At 42.5% G+C, this 14,364-nt stretch overlaps 1 protein-coding gene across 3 annotated transcripts in view; it reads right to left on the bottom strand.

Moving 5' to 3' along the window:
• Window positions 1-14,364, bottom strand: part of ZMIZ2 (zinc finger MIZ-type containing 2) — a 126,567-nt gene that overhangs the window by 56,378 nt on the left and 55,825 nt on the right. The window contains exon 2 of one of the 3 annotated variants that reach the window (XM_067470689.1): window positions 2,872-3,054. The exons of 1 other annotated variant lie outside the window; for it this stretch is intronic. The gene's annotated coding sequence lies outside the window, so the exon portion shown is untranslated. Of the gene's footprint in view, window positions 1-2,136; window positions 2,228-2,871; window positions 3,055-14,364 lie in introns of all 3 variants that reach the window. One more of the 3 variants, XM_067470688.1, reaches the window with a different exon arrangement.

Below are 14,364 nucleotides of genomic sequence, written 5' to 3'. Positions count from 1 at the left end.
GGACACTAATATATACTTCAATGCCCCACAAATGGTTAGTCGCCAGCCCAGGCATTCATCTCTTTCTCCTATTCCCTGGAATATGTTTTTCTCTCCCCCACCCACCCACCCACCCACCCACCGCCCTGCTCCTGCCTCCCTCCTCCACAGTTCCCCGCTGTCCCAGTTTTCCTGAGGGGAAGTGGTCACATTTGTTCAGCAGAGGCTTTTTTGCTCTGACTACTACTACATCAACTTTATACAGAGGCCAGAAGGAACTTGGCGTTCTGCCCAGGTCTGGCAAAACAAGGTTCTGGCAGGAGAAGCCTCGAGGGCTGGCCTAGTTATGCCAGATTAACTCTCTGCTGCCCATGGCCTCCACAAACAGGCACAACTCAAAATATCAAGAGCTCACCCGCTTCCCAATTACCTGTGCCTTTACTAATATATATAGACCACATTTTCCTAGTTTCCAAAAGACCTCACAACCTCTGAGGATGCCTACTATAGATGCAGGCGAAACGTCAAGAGAAAATGCTTTTGGAACATGGTCATACAGCCCGAAAAACTTACAGCAACCCAGTGATTCCAGTCATGAAAGCCTTCAACAATACAGAGATGGATTGATTCTTTATTTTGGTCATGATCTGGGCACACTTTGGAGAAGGCCAGAAGCTCAAGTAACAGAACCTCACACTTTTCTGTGCCCATAGTCTCAGGTCCAAGTTTTCTCTGCTTCAAGACCTCTCAAAGGACCACCTTGAGTCAGTTGGAGTAGACAATAGTGACCATCCGAAGCTATGTTGGATGCACTAGGCAAATTACTTTCTAACCCAGTCCCCAATGTGTAGGCTTTGATGGTGGTTAACTCAATGTCAGGAAAAGACATACTGAGTATATTGAGAAGCAATGTTTTGTTTATGATTTCAGACAGGTCAACCATGGAAAAGGATAGGCTTTCTGTTCCCCTCCCTCCATTACATCCTTGCTTCCCTCCACAGGTCCAGGGAATAGGGGAGGTCTGAACTAACAAGGAAAGCTGCTTCGTGTGGGCTCTGTACAATTGAGGATCTTGAGGGCCTTTTCTATTATACAATTATACCGCTATGATTCCACTAACTCCCATAGTTCCACCCTAGATAATGCAGGAAATTTGCAGTTTAGAGAGGGATATCTAGAATTCCCTTTCATGTTCCATTGTTGTTATATGCCTTTAAGTAATTTGCAACTTAGGGCAACCCTAAGACAAAGTTATCATGGGGTTTCTTGATTAGACTTCTTTTCTCTGAGGTTGAGAGTGTGACTTGCCCCAGATCTCCCAGGGAGTTCCCATGGCCAAATGGGGATTTGAACACTGATCTCCCACAATCCTAGTCCAACATTCAAACAAATTATACCACATTGTAGCACACTAGCTCTCTGCAAATCTCAGGATTTCATAGGCTGCAGCCAAGGCAGTTAGTTAAAAGTGAATCACAGCACTATAGCTGTGTAGCATGAAAGGGCGCTTGGTCACCAAGGCCAAGCTGTCATGCACAATAAACAAGCATAATGAGGGCACAATGGAAATGGACCAACAAGCATAGTCCTGTTTTTGCCTTCTCTGATGGTCAGATCATGAAGGAACAATGAAAAAAATATGACTATAATCTGATTGTTGAAATGAATATTTTTCGGACTATAACTTGCAGACTAGTGGCAAAGACGAAATTCTTCTATATTGTCTATTGCTTCCTTAGCCTTTTTTCTTAAGTGTCTGACACTCCATGCCACTTGCAATGCAGGGCATGAGTTCTATGGCTGAGGCTTCTTTAGGAATGCTACTTTTTGGGAAAACAGTGGAACCTCAACTTAAGAGGATCCCAACTTAAGAGCATTTTGAGTTAAGAGTCATTGCTCAACCCGGTTTTCACTTTGACATACGAGCAGCATTTTGAGTTGAGCACTATCGCAAAAGAGAGTTCTATCACAAGAGTACATGGCGTTAGAGCAGTGGTTCTCAACCTGTGGGTCCCCAGATGTTTTGGGCTTTAACTCCCAGAAATCTTAACAGCTGGTAAACTAGCTGGCATTTCTAGGATTTGTAGGCCAAAACACCTGGGGACCCCACAGGTAGAGAACCACTGCTTTAGAACTTCAAGGGAGCAGCCTCCGTACCTTGTGCTGTTTTCTGTTTTGGGAGACTGCTGTCTGCTTCATTCCTGTCCGCTTTGAGGAACTTTGGATTAGTTGATTTTGTGTAGCTTGACTTCATGAAGAGAGAGAGGGAGTGAGAGCAAGAGAGGGAGTAGGTCTTGAGGTGAGTACAGTACAGTATGAAGAAAATGATGTTTTTGCCTCTTTACTTTGTGCTTCCTTGCCACAACTTTGTGCTTCTACCATTTTAAAGTTAATGTATTTATACATTATTTGTTATTTATAAAGTAAATGTTCTTATTTAAAAACACATAACAAAAAATATAGGTGTTGGCGGGGGGGGAGGAGAACAGATCAATAGGCAAATTTGCTTTGAGATAAGAGCATTTTGAGACAAGCTCAGACACGGAACAAATTAAACTCTTAACCCAAGATATCACTGTATAACTCCCCAACTCTCCTGTCTGGGGCATTCTGGACGTCGTGACGGAAAATTGACCAAATGGTAATTCTGGAGCTCCTTTACCTCAGTTTACTCATTGCTCATTCAAAGAGGACAGGTAGTAGTAGTAGCAGTAACAACAACCACAACCAGAAAGAGGAGATGCATGGCCAGAAGCAACCAGGCCTACAATGATGCACAGCCCTTAGCAGGTGACCCAGGATACAAAGTGTTGGCGCCAGCCTGAATAAACTTAATTGCACCACACGCACATTAATACATGCTCAGAGACACCAAACAACTAACCAACTTGCCTGAGGTCAGCCACACAGGAAAGTTGAGACACAGCTGAAAACTTAGCTCCAGTTAACATCCCAGGCTAGTTTGTTTATTCTCTTTGCCTGTGGATCATAGTTATGCGAACATGCTGCTTTATTGCTGAGTGAGATAAGAAAGTGTCTTTGGCTTAGAATTGCTCTAACAAGGTGTTTTGGATCCTGCAAAGAAAGAAGAAGAAGAAAAGTCTGATTGAGCCAAGTGCCTTTGGCTAGGAACTGGGAAAGCAGGAATCTCTTTTTGCTACTGTTTTGTCCACCTCCCAGATAATCTAGGCAATAGGAGTGTAGAGTAGGGATGGCAAAGCTGAAATGCACCTTTTCATAGACAGGGATACCCATTCCCAGCTCCAGGCATGTAGCCGGGGGGGGGGGGGCTCGGGGGGCTTCAGTCATGGTGGTTCGCGAAAAGGCCTTACTGGTGCATTATTTAAACTTATGTTTATTCATATCATGATCTGATCACCATACTCAATATATCCCATATGCATGGGGGTATTGGGGTAATGATACAAAAGGTTTGCTAGGCTAGACCCTCTTTCACTCAGACTCAGCCCCCCCCCCCCCGAAACTCAGCCTCTCCCCGAAACCCCCCTTGAAATTCCCCCCCCCCCCCCCCGAAATGAAATCCTGGCTACGGGCCTGCCCAGCTCCCTCACTTTTCAGGATCAAAATGAAAGCAAGGAAGGGAGAAGAAAGAGGAGGAGAGAAGGCAATTATGAGAGCTTCCCTGATTCATACCCATATGCAAAAAAAAAACCCATCTCAAAACCAAACAACTGAGTAGCGGATCAACCCCTACGTGGTTTTTCTTTGAGCATGATGTTCCAGGGCTTTGAGAGCATATCCTCTAACAGGAAAAGTTTCCACCAGCAAAGTAGCCTGAATTTCATTCCACTAGGTGAAAGATGAGGCACTGGGATCCAATTTGGAAACAAGAAGGAAAGAAAGGCTGGCTGTAAGCATCCCTCAATTTGCTCGTGTATGGAGGCAAGAAGGAGGTCTGCCAAGCTAACCTCTCTTTTAGAAGGAAGGCAAAACCCTTTGTTGGTTTGCCTCCGAGAGGGCTGGTTAATTGCTGAAAATGTGAAGCTGGTTAAGCTGTGCATATCCACACTCCCGCCACACTTGGCTTTTGAGGTTTTGCTCCGTGGCTTTTAACTTTATGATTTAATTGGATATTTTAGTTGGTTTTAATGCTAATCTGTGGAAACTGCCTCAATCTAGAAAATAGGGTAAGGCTTGTAAAACACTCACACACAAAAAGAGTTATATGGTCATGAAACAGTGATATGGGACAGACACACAGAGAACATGTATCTTAATTACACACCACGCTTTTTGGGGCATTTCACCTTCTCTATCCAGAACAGAACAGAAGGTAGGCTGTATATATCTCACTCACTCTGCTAAAAACACCAATTTAGTGGAATAAAGCATCCTCCACAATAATAAGCAATGCTGAAATATGACTTGGTGTAACACATGCTTCCAGTCTGAAGTGGTGGTTTGTTGAATTCTAGCTTGTTTTGTTCAAATACCACTATCCTGTTTTCAATGCTGCCCAAGCCAAAAACAGGATTTGGCAAAAAGCCCAATAACTGACAAAATGGCTAGGAAAGAAACCCAAAAAGGGAAGACAAAACAGGGCTGATCAATCTGCTGCACAGCAAACCATGTCATATGGTGACATGTGAATGCACACAGATCAAGAGTCACTTGTAGGAAGGAAAAGGGATAGAATTGCTAGGTCTTACAAGTTATCTGCAAATAATAAAAACTGCAAGACCTGGCAAGACATCCTGAGGTTTGTCAAGAAGGGCACACTCATTTGCAGGTGTAGCTATGCCACTAAACTCTGAACACAGGGCTACCTGATGTAGAAATAAATATATTTTCTATTCTTTGTTCTTTCCTGTCAACTCCATATATATTCTGTGTGTGCAGGAGTGTGTATGAAGTCCTTCAAAGAAGCTGCCTAATGAGACCAGCCTACTGCCCTCCCCACATTCTGGGTATTTATCGCATGAGAAGCAAACCCAGGCTACAGTTGTAATGTATTTTAAAAACACAAAGTTTTTAAAACTTGGCATTATATTAAATGTCCTTTGATCACTTGGAGTACCTCTGGTGTTGCTATAAGGAAGTCCTCCATTGTGCATGTGGCAGGGCTCAGGTTGCATCGCAGCAGATGATCTGTAGTTTGCTCTTCTCCACACTCGCATGTAGTGGATTCCACTTTGTAGCCCCATTTCTATAGGTAAGCTCTGCATCTCGTGGTGCCAGAGCGCAGTCTGTTCAGCGCCTTCCAAGTTGCCCAGTTTTCTGTGTGCCCAGGGGGGAAGTCTCTCATTTGGTATCAGCCATGGCTTGAGGTTCCAGGTTTTTGCCTGCCACTTTTGGACTCTTGCTTACTGAGGTGTTCCTGCGAGCATCTCTGTAGATCTTAGAAAACTATTTCTTGATTTAAGGCATTGACATGCTGGCTGATATCTGAACAGTGGATGGGCTGAAGATGTCACTGCCTTGGTTCTTTCATTATTGGCTGCTACTTCCCGGCGAAGGTTAGGTAGTGCAATACTAGCTAAACAGTATAATTTCTCCCGTGGTGTAGGGCGTAGACATCCTGGGATAATGCGGCATGTCTCATGAAGAGCCACATCCAGTGTTTTAATGCGATGAGGTGTGTTCCATACTGGGCATACGTACTCAGTAGCAGAGTAGCAAAGCACAAGGGCAGATGTCTTCACTGTGACATGATGGGTAAAAGGAAGAAAGGCAAAGGTAGGTGAACCTGGAAGAGCTCTAGCTAGTGCGTATCCTGCACCAGTCCTTTCCCCATCTTACAGTTTTGGCTGCAGGTGCATCTTGAAAGAAGAAGTTCTGTTGTGATTAAAATCAAGCCAAAAGCAGAAGATGGGAAACAGCCTTCAGTTCAGAGTTAACCAATAGACAGACTCTGCACACAGCTTCCAACTGTCAGTTCAAAACCCCATTTCCCCCAGACAAAGCCACTGCCTCCTCTGGGAGTGACCACAAGCTCTTTAACGGCTTTTCTCTAGATTAAAAAAGACAAGGGTGGATAAAAAGGACTCTTGAAAAGAAGTATGGCATCGTATGCCAAGGAAGGGGAGATGAGAAGCATCCCTCTGACTGGTTTCAAGACAAGGGATAGAGAGAGCATAGGGATAAAGCAGGCAAGGAGTATACAAATATGAATTGCATCAAAGGAAGGACAAAGTGGTAATGATGGTGAATCATGCCCACGGGCATTTCTTGCCCTAGAGCCCAGATTACTTATCAGAAAAAACTGAAGGACCACATGTCAACAGTGGAGATGGCCACAAACCAGAGTAGGTACGGCTTCCAGACTCTCTCACACATGTACACTCCACCCACAACATTTCATTCACATAAACACCCTCTTCATTCAATGATTGGACTGCCAGAGTAAAAACTAGAGAGGGCTCTTGTACAGAAGAAATACACCACCTGTATGCTAACATTAGCTGGCGTTAGGAACAATCTCCCACCCACCACACAAGAGATCCATTGTCAAGTGGTGTTACTTTTTACCATCTTCTAATTCTTAATTTCCAGTTGAATTTGCAAAACGTTCACTTCCATGCCCCCCCCCCCCCCCACCACCACCACCAAAAAAAAACTAAAAACCTTATCCTGCTGCTTTCTGGGGAAGAACTGGCTGGAAATCCCACTAAGTATGGGCAAAATCATTTTGTATTCTAGTCAGCAGGCAAATGTACCTGCATTACAGCTGGGAAAAGTGCAGACAAGAGCAACCCAAATTATCAAGAGGCTGAAGCTATTTCCCAAGGAACGATGCTTACAACGTTTGGGGAAACCTAGAAAAAGGACCAGTAGGAGGGAAAGTGGTAGAGTTGGAGCAGCAAAGAGAAACTGAAACATTTTGAAAGTAGTTGAAAAATTGAGATGCCAGAGGATGTATTTTGACTTTTCCTGCCACATCAGGACAATTGGAGGGCACAGATATATGTTCCCTCCAGCACCAGAGGCAGTATGTCTATACATATCAGTTTGAGTAGGAAATTGCTACTCATAATGATTCTCATAATGTTAAAAATCAGTCACTATTAACAAAGTAGCAAAGGTGTCTATCATATTATCTAGAACATGTTTGATCTTATTTGATTTTGAAAACCAGTCAGACTGGACCCGCCCCCCTCCATGGATACTAAAAACCATGAATGCTCAAGCTCTACTATAAAAATTGTGTCTCTTATATAAAATGGCAAAATCAACATTTGCTTTTTGGATTTTTTTGTGGGAGAATATTTTCAAACCATGGAGAGTTGAATTCATGGATGCAGAATCTGTGGATATGATTGGTAGATTATATTTAGCTAGAGGTCCATCAATGATCCTCAGATAAGGAAGAATCCTACTTCAAGCCCTAGAAAGCTTCTGCCACTCAGAATTCCAAGAATGATGAATTTTGGAAAACATACATACAAAGTTCAACTATGTTCATGTTCCACAAAATCACATGTCAAGAATCCTGGATTATCATGGGCGAATTGCAAATTTAGCTTCTCCAGTAAATATCTAGATGAACTAGACATGTTCTGTTTATTTGTATTTCATCTAAACTAATAATAATCATTCTGGTTTGTTTCTTCTCTTTCAAACCATGACTATAAACCAAAATGTGCTCTTGGCTTCAAAGAGAAGAGCAAACCAAGATCCTTTAAATGTTAAATTCACAAACATTTTTTTTTGGATTTGCTTAGCCTCTTGCACGGAGTATATTAAAGCTTGGTGAATTCACTATACACAAGACTTCACCAAATTCTGGTTTCATTCTATGAGATTGCAGTCTATACAATGTTCACCTGGGTTGAAGGACATAGGAAAAATACAATCCCTGCCATTAAGACAGATAAAAAAATAACATCCACAAAACAGCACAACCACCTACAGCTGTTCACCTGTGTTAAAATAATGTGCAAGAGACTGCTTTAAAAATCAATTAATATAACTGATAGATTAAAAGGTGCTGTGACATTCCTTCCCTTCAATATATAAATGTTAAGACTTAGACAAAACAACTAAAGCAGAAAGTTCCTATTAATTCATATAATAAGTTTCTTTTCTTGACAGAGGCTGTCCTAGCTGTGGGTGGTGGTGGGAGGGATAGAGCCAACAGAGAGTTAATTGGGGACAAATATGTCTGAAGTCCAAAGTATAACACAGCCGTTAATAACCTGTCCTTACCAACACCGTGTTCTAGGTTTGGTAAGCTTTCAATTAAATTAAATGAAACATTAGTTTTCTATTCTTCAGCTATCTGAGTGGACTTGGTGTTCATACGGAAAATGGAAGTCTAGAATTTTACCTGAAAAACAGCCCAAACCCAAATTCTGATAGACAGAGTGCCCATTTTGAAGGCTTCACCAAGCCTCTCATACTGGAATTGCAATGTGAGGTATGCATGGTATATTAAGGACACACAACCCCAGTTTTGCCCAAGGAAAGAAAATGGAAGTTATTTTGTATTTCATGGAAGCTGCATGATTGAAGTGGATGTGAAGGTTGCAACCACCCAAATAAGTAAAACTGTGGATAAGGGTCATGGGGGGCTTACTGTATATATGCTGCCAGTTCCTGAAACATTGAGGGCAGACAATGGAAGACAACAGGCAAAATATGGTACTGGTGATCAACACCAAGAAAAAAATGATGTCACGTGCCCCAGATAGTTTACAATGCAGTGACATAGAGTACACAGACAGAATACTGATTGGCTAAACAGGTTGCCTCCTATGTAAAATGTGTGACGTGAGTTTTAAAAGCCACAGACATCCATCAGCCTTCAAAGGTTTTCACAAGATCCTTAGCTTCTCCCGATGCAAGTGCCTTACATGGCTCCCTCCCCAGACGCGGTATTGTGAATAGAGAAAACTGCATTAAGCCATTCTGACGCAGGCAACTTTTACAAAATCAGGTCACCTAAAAACTACAGGGGGGAAGCAGGGTTCCCCCCCCCCCCCAATGTAACCATACAGAGGGCACAGCAAAGCAACCCTGAGACTATTGGAAGCAGCTAGAGGAAGGATGAGCACGTCTAAGCGAGGACATGACTCTTGATAGTTCTTGTGTATATAAAAAAGCCAGGGTGAGGTGGAGTAAGCAGAGAAAAATCTGTCCTGGCACTAACATCAATTGGGGGGTGGGGGCTGCTTTTCAAGGTTATGAAGGAAATGGGCTTCCTCTCTTTTGCAATCCAATCGCCCTGCAGGGAAGGTAGAACAACGCTCCACGGCAACAGTGACATTGTGTCATCTCATGCTCCCCCCTCCAAGCCCCAGCATCAGGCAGGCTCTGGAACAGCACGTCCTGCTCGCGAGGCTCAGCCGCCGCCGCCTCCTCTTCCTCCTCCTCCTCCTCCAGCTGCAGGAGCCAGTCAGCCAAAGCAGACCACAAGGAAGCAGCACCCAGAAGTGGCTGCTGCCATTGCCCTCTCCAAACCTCTCCCTTTCCCCCTCCCTCCGCTCCCCCTTCAGTGTCCAATGCCCAACAGGACAGCAGGAGTTGGAGCCAGCAGGACAGAGTGGCGGGAGACTATGGCTGTAGGAAAACATGCTTTGCCTCTCGCTGACCCCAAACATTCCAGTAAAAATGAAAAAATAGACACACGAACACAGACAAAGAGCAGCGTAAGAGAAAAAGCAAGGGGCTTCCCAGAGGCTCTTCCTGGAGAATCTTGAGTGACCATTTCCAGTCCACCCACAGGCTTGAAACATAAACTCCAATCCATCAATCTTTACTTTTGATTCAACTCCTTAAAAACAAACAAAAGAACACGGTATGGTCCTGCTTTACCCATTTACATCTACCCTCTGCCTTACAAGGGACTCGTGGATTTTGAACACTGCTAAAAATGGATTTCAGAAATCATTGTTGTCGTTTTTAAGTGTGTGGCATTTGTTTCTCTGACCTACCACACGTGGCAATTAAATCTGATTTCAATGCTGACTGTAGAGTTCTTCCAGTTTTTGGGGTGCTAGACAGACTGGAGGTACAGGAAAAGCAACGGGGAGGCTGCCATCTTCAGCCCACCCCATTTGCCACCTGAGCCTATTGTTATCTCCCTAATGGTAGGTTTGGTCTGACTGTTCCATCTTCCTCCTGATAACTCTCCTGTCATCTAAAGACAACCATCATGTATAACAAAAAGCCTGTATCTCTGAACTCCAACATCTGGCATGTACACTGTGCTTTTCGGTGTTCGTAGCATTTCACAGGCATTGTGCTGTAAACCTAACAATGACTTTGCAAACCAAGTTACTATTATTATCCTTTATATTGCAAAAGAGATCAGCACCCAGAGAGATTATGGCTTAGTAATCACAACAGAAGCTGAAGGACTTTCTGAATCATAGCTCAGCGGGTGCGAGTGGGTAGAATAAAGAGGGAAAACAGGTCCTTTAAGACTTTTTCATAACAGGTCAGACTATTTATCCATCTAACCCAGGAATGGAGAAAGTGCGGCCTACAATAGCCCAGAAAGGGCAAAACGTAGCTATGTTCATCCTTCCACCCACAGAGGACATTTGGATATATTTTTCCAAGTTATGTTTTTAGGAATGAGGGCTGCATCTCTTCAAGATTCCAACAAATACCCACCTATAGCTAAAACCGATCATAGGGATTAGATGCAAAGAAGGATGAGGGCTCTTGTGCATTTCATAATTACATACAGAAGAGAGAGAAAAACCAGGAGGTGATCTTTTTTTTTGGAGCCAACATGACAACTATGCACTTGTTGAAATTTCTTCTTCTGCACAGTTGTTTCACAGTCATCTGCACAGATTGCTGCATAATGTGTCAATTTATTTGCAAGTTTTTATGATTAGGCCAGACATTTCCCTACTTAGGCTACCACTCTATTGGGATGAACACATTATCATCAAAGGAATGTGAAATTCCATCCACTCCAAGTTTTAGTTTCCATTAATAAATGAGATGGAATTCCAAACCCTAAAACTGAACAGAATTTGAAATAATTTTATTAATCCCCAGTGAAAACCTAGAGAACTGTCACCATCACTTTCTGTATCTCTCTCTCCCTCTATACACCTATACCTATATATCAAGACAAATCTACCACCAAAAGACAGAAGAAGCCCAGAAAAAAACACACTTAACCTTAACTTCCCAGAGAAACCATGCAATTCTGGCCAAAAATAAGCAATGGTGAAATGGAAAGCAGGCAAAATACTGTTCTCTTCATTAGGAATTTTCTGCAGACCTAAGTTTGCTCTTTTTTGCACAAGAGAGATTTAGAATCTAATTTTATATTATTTTCATTCAAGGGAACAGCATGATATATATGAATGACGTTCCTAAACTAAAGAGCAAAGTATTTTCTGTGGTTAACGACTTCAGTAGCTGTTTGCTTGTTTTTGCAAAGAGATACAGATTAGACACAAGAGAGGAAGGTTGTTTTCATACAACGCATATGTTGAAAGGCCTGGCAGACAAGAATACTTCCGCCTCTTTACCCAGGAACTTGTGATAGCAAAGAACTAGTTTCAAAGCAGGAGAGAAGCATTAAAAACTGTACAAAGTGCACTAGCTATTGTTCATAAACACACTGTAATTTAAGGAATATTTTTCATTCCTTTAAATGTCATCCCCCATTTCCTTACTCGAGCAGAGAAATATTAGATCTGCGGATACTTCTGGATTTGACCTTTTCTTATTGTGTGGATTAGCAGTTTTCAAGAGTTTTCCCTGTACAGCATACTTATTTATCATCAATTATTAATTTTGATGTATTGTTGAAGGCTTTCATGGATGGAATCACTAGGTTGCTGTGAGTTTTTTGGGCTGTGTGGCCATGTTTCAATAGCATTCTCTCCCAAATATGATTTACCTGAGGCAGATCACCATAGAGAGGGGGAAACTTTTCCCTTAACACCACTGATTTACCCCACCCCTACTATAAGTGACAGAGAATGAACCTCTGACCTTTTGCATGCAAAGCATGTGCTCAACCGCTGATCTTGAAGCTTCCCCACCCCCCTTCCCAGGTGGCACATCATTACACTGTGGTTTTAAAGGAAGCAATGTCTTCAGACTTCAAGGAAACACTCCCCCTTAGTGCACATACTTTTAAAGCTTTCATCTTTAAGGGGAGACATACAGTTGGATGTCTACAAGGTTAAAAACCTTGCCAAACTACAACAACCATGATTTCATAGCATTGAGCCATGTAAGATTAAGAGACATCAAGCTGCATTAATTCCACAGTGTAGATGCATCTAGGACTTCTGATTCTTCCCAATCAAAACTACAAGATCCCAATGGATGATTTTTTGCTGTTTTGTATCAAGTTAGCCTGCATTAAAATGATTAAGGTGTGCATCATCTGTTCTTGGGTGGTTTTTAATACATTCCATAGCAATGTATAGAAGAAAGGTATGGCAAGGAAAACAAACGATACAGAAAAAGTCAACTGAGGGAATTTGATCACAAAAAATGTAGCTAACGATGGATTGAATAACACGGCCTTCTCCAATTTGGTGCATTCCAGCTGAACTACAAGTTCCACCATTGTAAATGAGTGCACATAGTAGGACAGTGCTTTTAGATAGACCTGTTGTAGCAGTTCAAATTTATGGCAACCAAAAGGCGAACCTATTACAGGGCTTTCTTAGCGAGATTTGTTCAGAGGAGTTTGCCATTGCCTTCCTCTTAGGCTGAGAGATCTGACTTCCTCTTAGGCTACTTGGACATGTAAGCCCACCCAGCAAAACCAGTCTTGCTTATTCTGATTGGCAAATACTCTCTAGGATCCTGAGTACAGATGTTCGGTCTGTTATTTGACCTTTGTTAGCTGGAGATATAATAAGGACTGGACCCAAATCTGCTACATGAAAAGTGTCAGTGTCATCGGCCACACAGCAAGGCAAGAAGAGATCGATCACAGCCACCTTAGGCTATAAATTTATTTATTTATTTATTTACTTTGCTTGTATACCGCAGTTTCTCAGCCCGTAGGCGACTCAACGCGGTTCACAACAAGAGCAAAAAGACAATCATAACAATATACAATTTAAAAACCATTAAGAGCATAATATACAAAGTAATGACACATCAATAACAACACATTAACGTCTCGTAACTAGAATCGTGATCCAATTCGTCGTCTATAATTCCGTTCCTATATTCATCGTATTCATTGCACTGTTTATCCGAATGCCTGTTCAAACAGCCAGGTTTTTAGTTTTCTTCGAAACACCATTAACGTAGGAGCTGATCTAATGTCCAAGGGAAGGGCGCTCCACAGCCGAGGGGCCACCACAGAGAAGGCCCTGTCCCTTGTCCCCGCCAGCCGTGCTTGTGATGCAGGCAGGATCGAGAGCAGGGCCTCCCCAGAAGATCTTAGAGTCCTGGTGGGTTCATTGGCAGAGATACGTTTGGATAGGTAGCTTGGGCCCGAACCGTTTAGGGCTTTATAGGCCAACGCCAGCACTTTGAATTGAGCCCGGTAGCAAATCGGCAGCCAGTGGAGCTGGTGCAGCAGAGGAGTTGTATGCTCTACTTTTAAGTTAGCCTGTAAAAAAACTACTTTTTTTACAGCTATATACATTAGAAGCTACTTAACACATCATAAACCTTGCTTCTTGTCCGATCGTAACATTGTGAACACACGGACACTGTTATCAGTACTAGTCCACACCTACTGCATTCCAGAGTGACGTAGGACGCAGCGTCCATTTGCTCTATAAACTTGAATTATGACCTCTCTAGGAATGCCGTTCCTTCCATGGTTCAGTTAACTCTTTCCACACTGGAATACACTCGGTACATAGCTACTGCATTTTAAACATACATACATACTTTGAAATCTACATTACAAATTGAAAACAGCTCCAACAAAAAGAATGTTTCCACTACTGTGCCAGACAATCTTTCTGAATCTTTTCTTATCCTTTAAAAAAAAGGTAAAACTTTCAATTTTCCATTGGTGTTTCATGGGAAGCCTGTTCAACTTTCCAGATTTGCTAGGCTATGGATAATGTTTTCAGCTTCTAAGATAATTCACAGGTTTCCTTCATTGGATTTACATATTGTTCACAAGGCTCTCCAAACTGCTGGATAACATTTGACACACCATGGATGCACATCATATCATCAAGGCTTTTGCAGAAAGACAGATGAAAATGTAGGGGACACTAAAAAATTCTAAGCTTTTTTTTTTAAGAAAGGAGGGAAAGACAAAAGGGAAGAAAGGGAAGCATAAACAAAGCATATACTGTGACCGGAGCACAGAGAAGAAACATGCTTACAGAGAAAAGGCAGGAAGAGTTACTGCCCTTTGTTGGGAGTGTTGCCCTGTTTATTGGGTAGTCTCTCAGAAAGCTTGGTTGTTCCTGCTAATGGAGAAAGGGACAGGTCACAACCCTCAGTGTTTCTCTCCTCTAC

Source organism: Anolis sagrei, chromosome 7, assembly GCF_037176765.1.
Source record: "Anolis sagrei isolate rAnoSag1 chromosome 7, rAnoSag1.mat, whole genome shotgun sequence".
Taxonomy (NCBI): Eukaryota; Metazoa; Chordata; class Lepidosauria; order Squamata; family Dactyloidae; genus Anolis; species Anolis sagrei.
The sequence above is the reverse complement of the archived record's forward strand: the minus strand, read 5'-3'. Positions and strand labels throughout refer to the sequence as shown.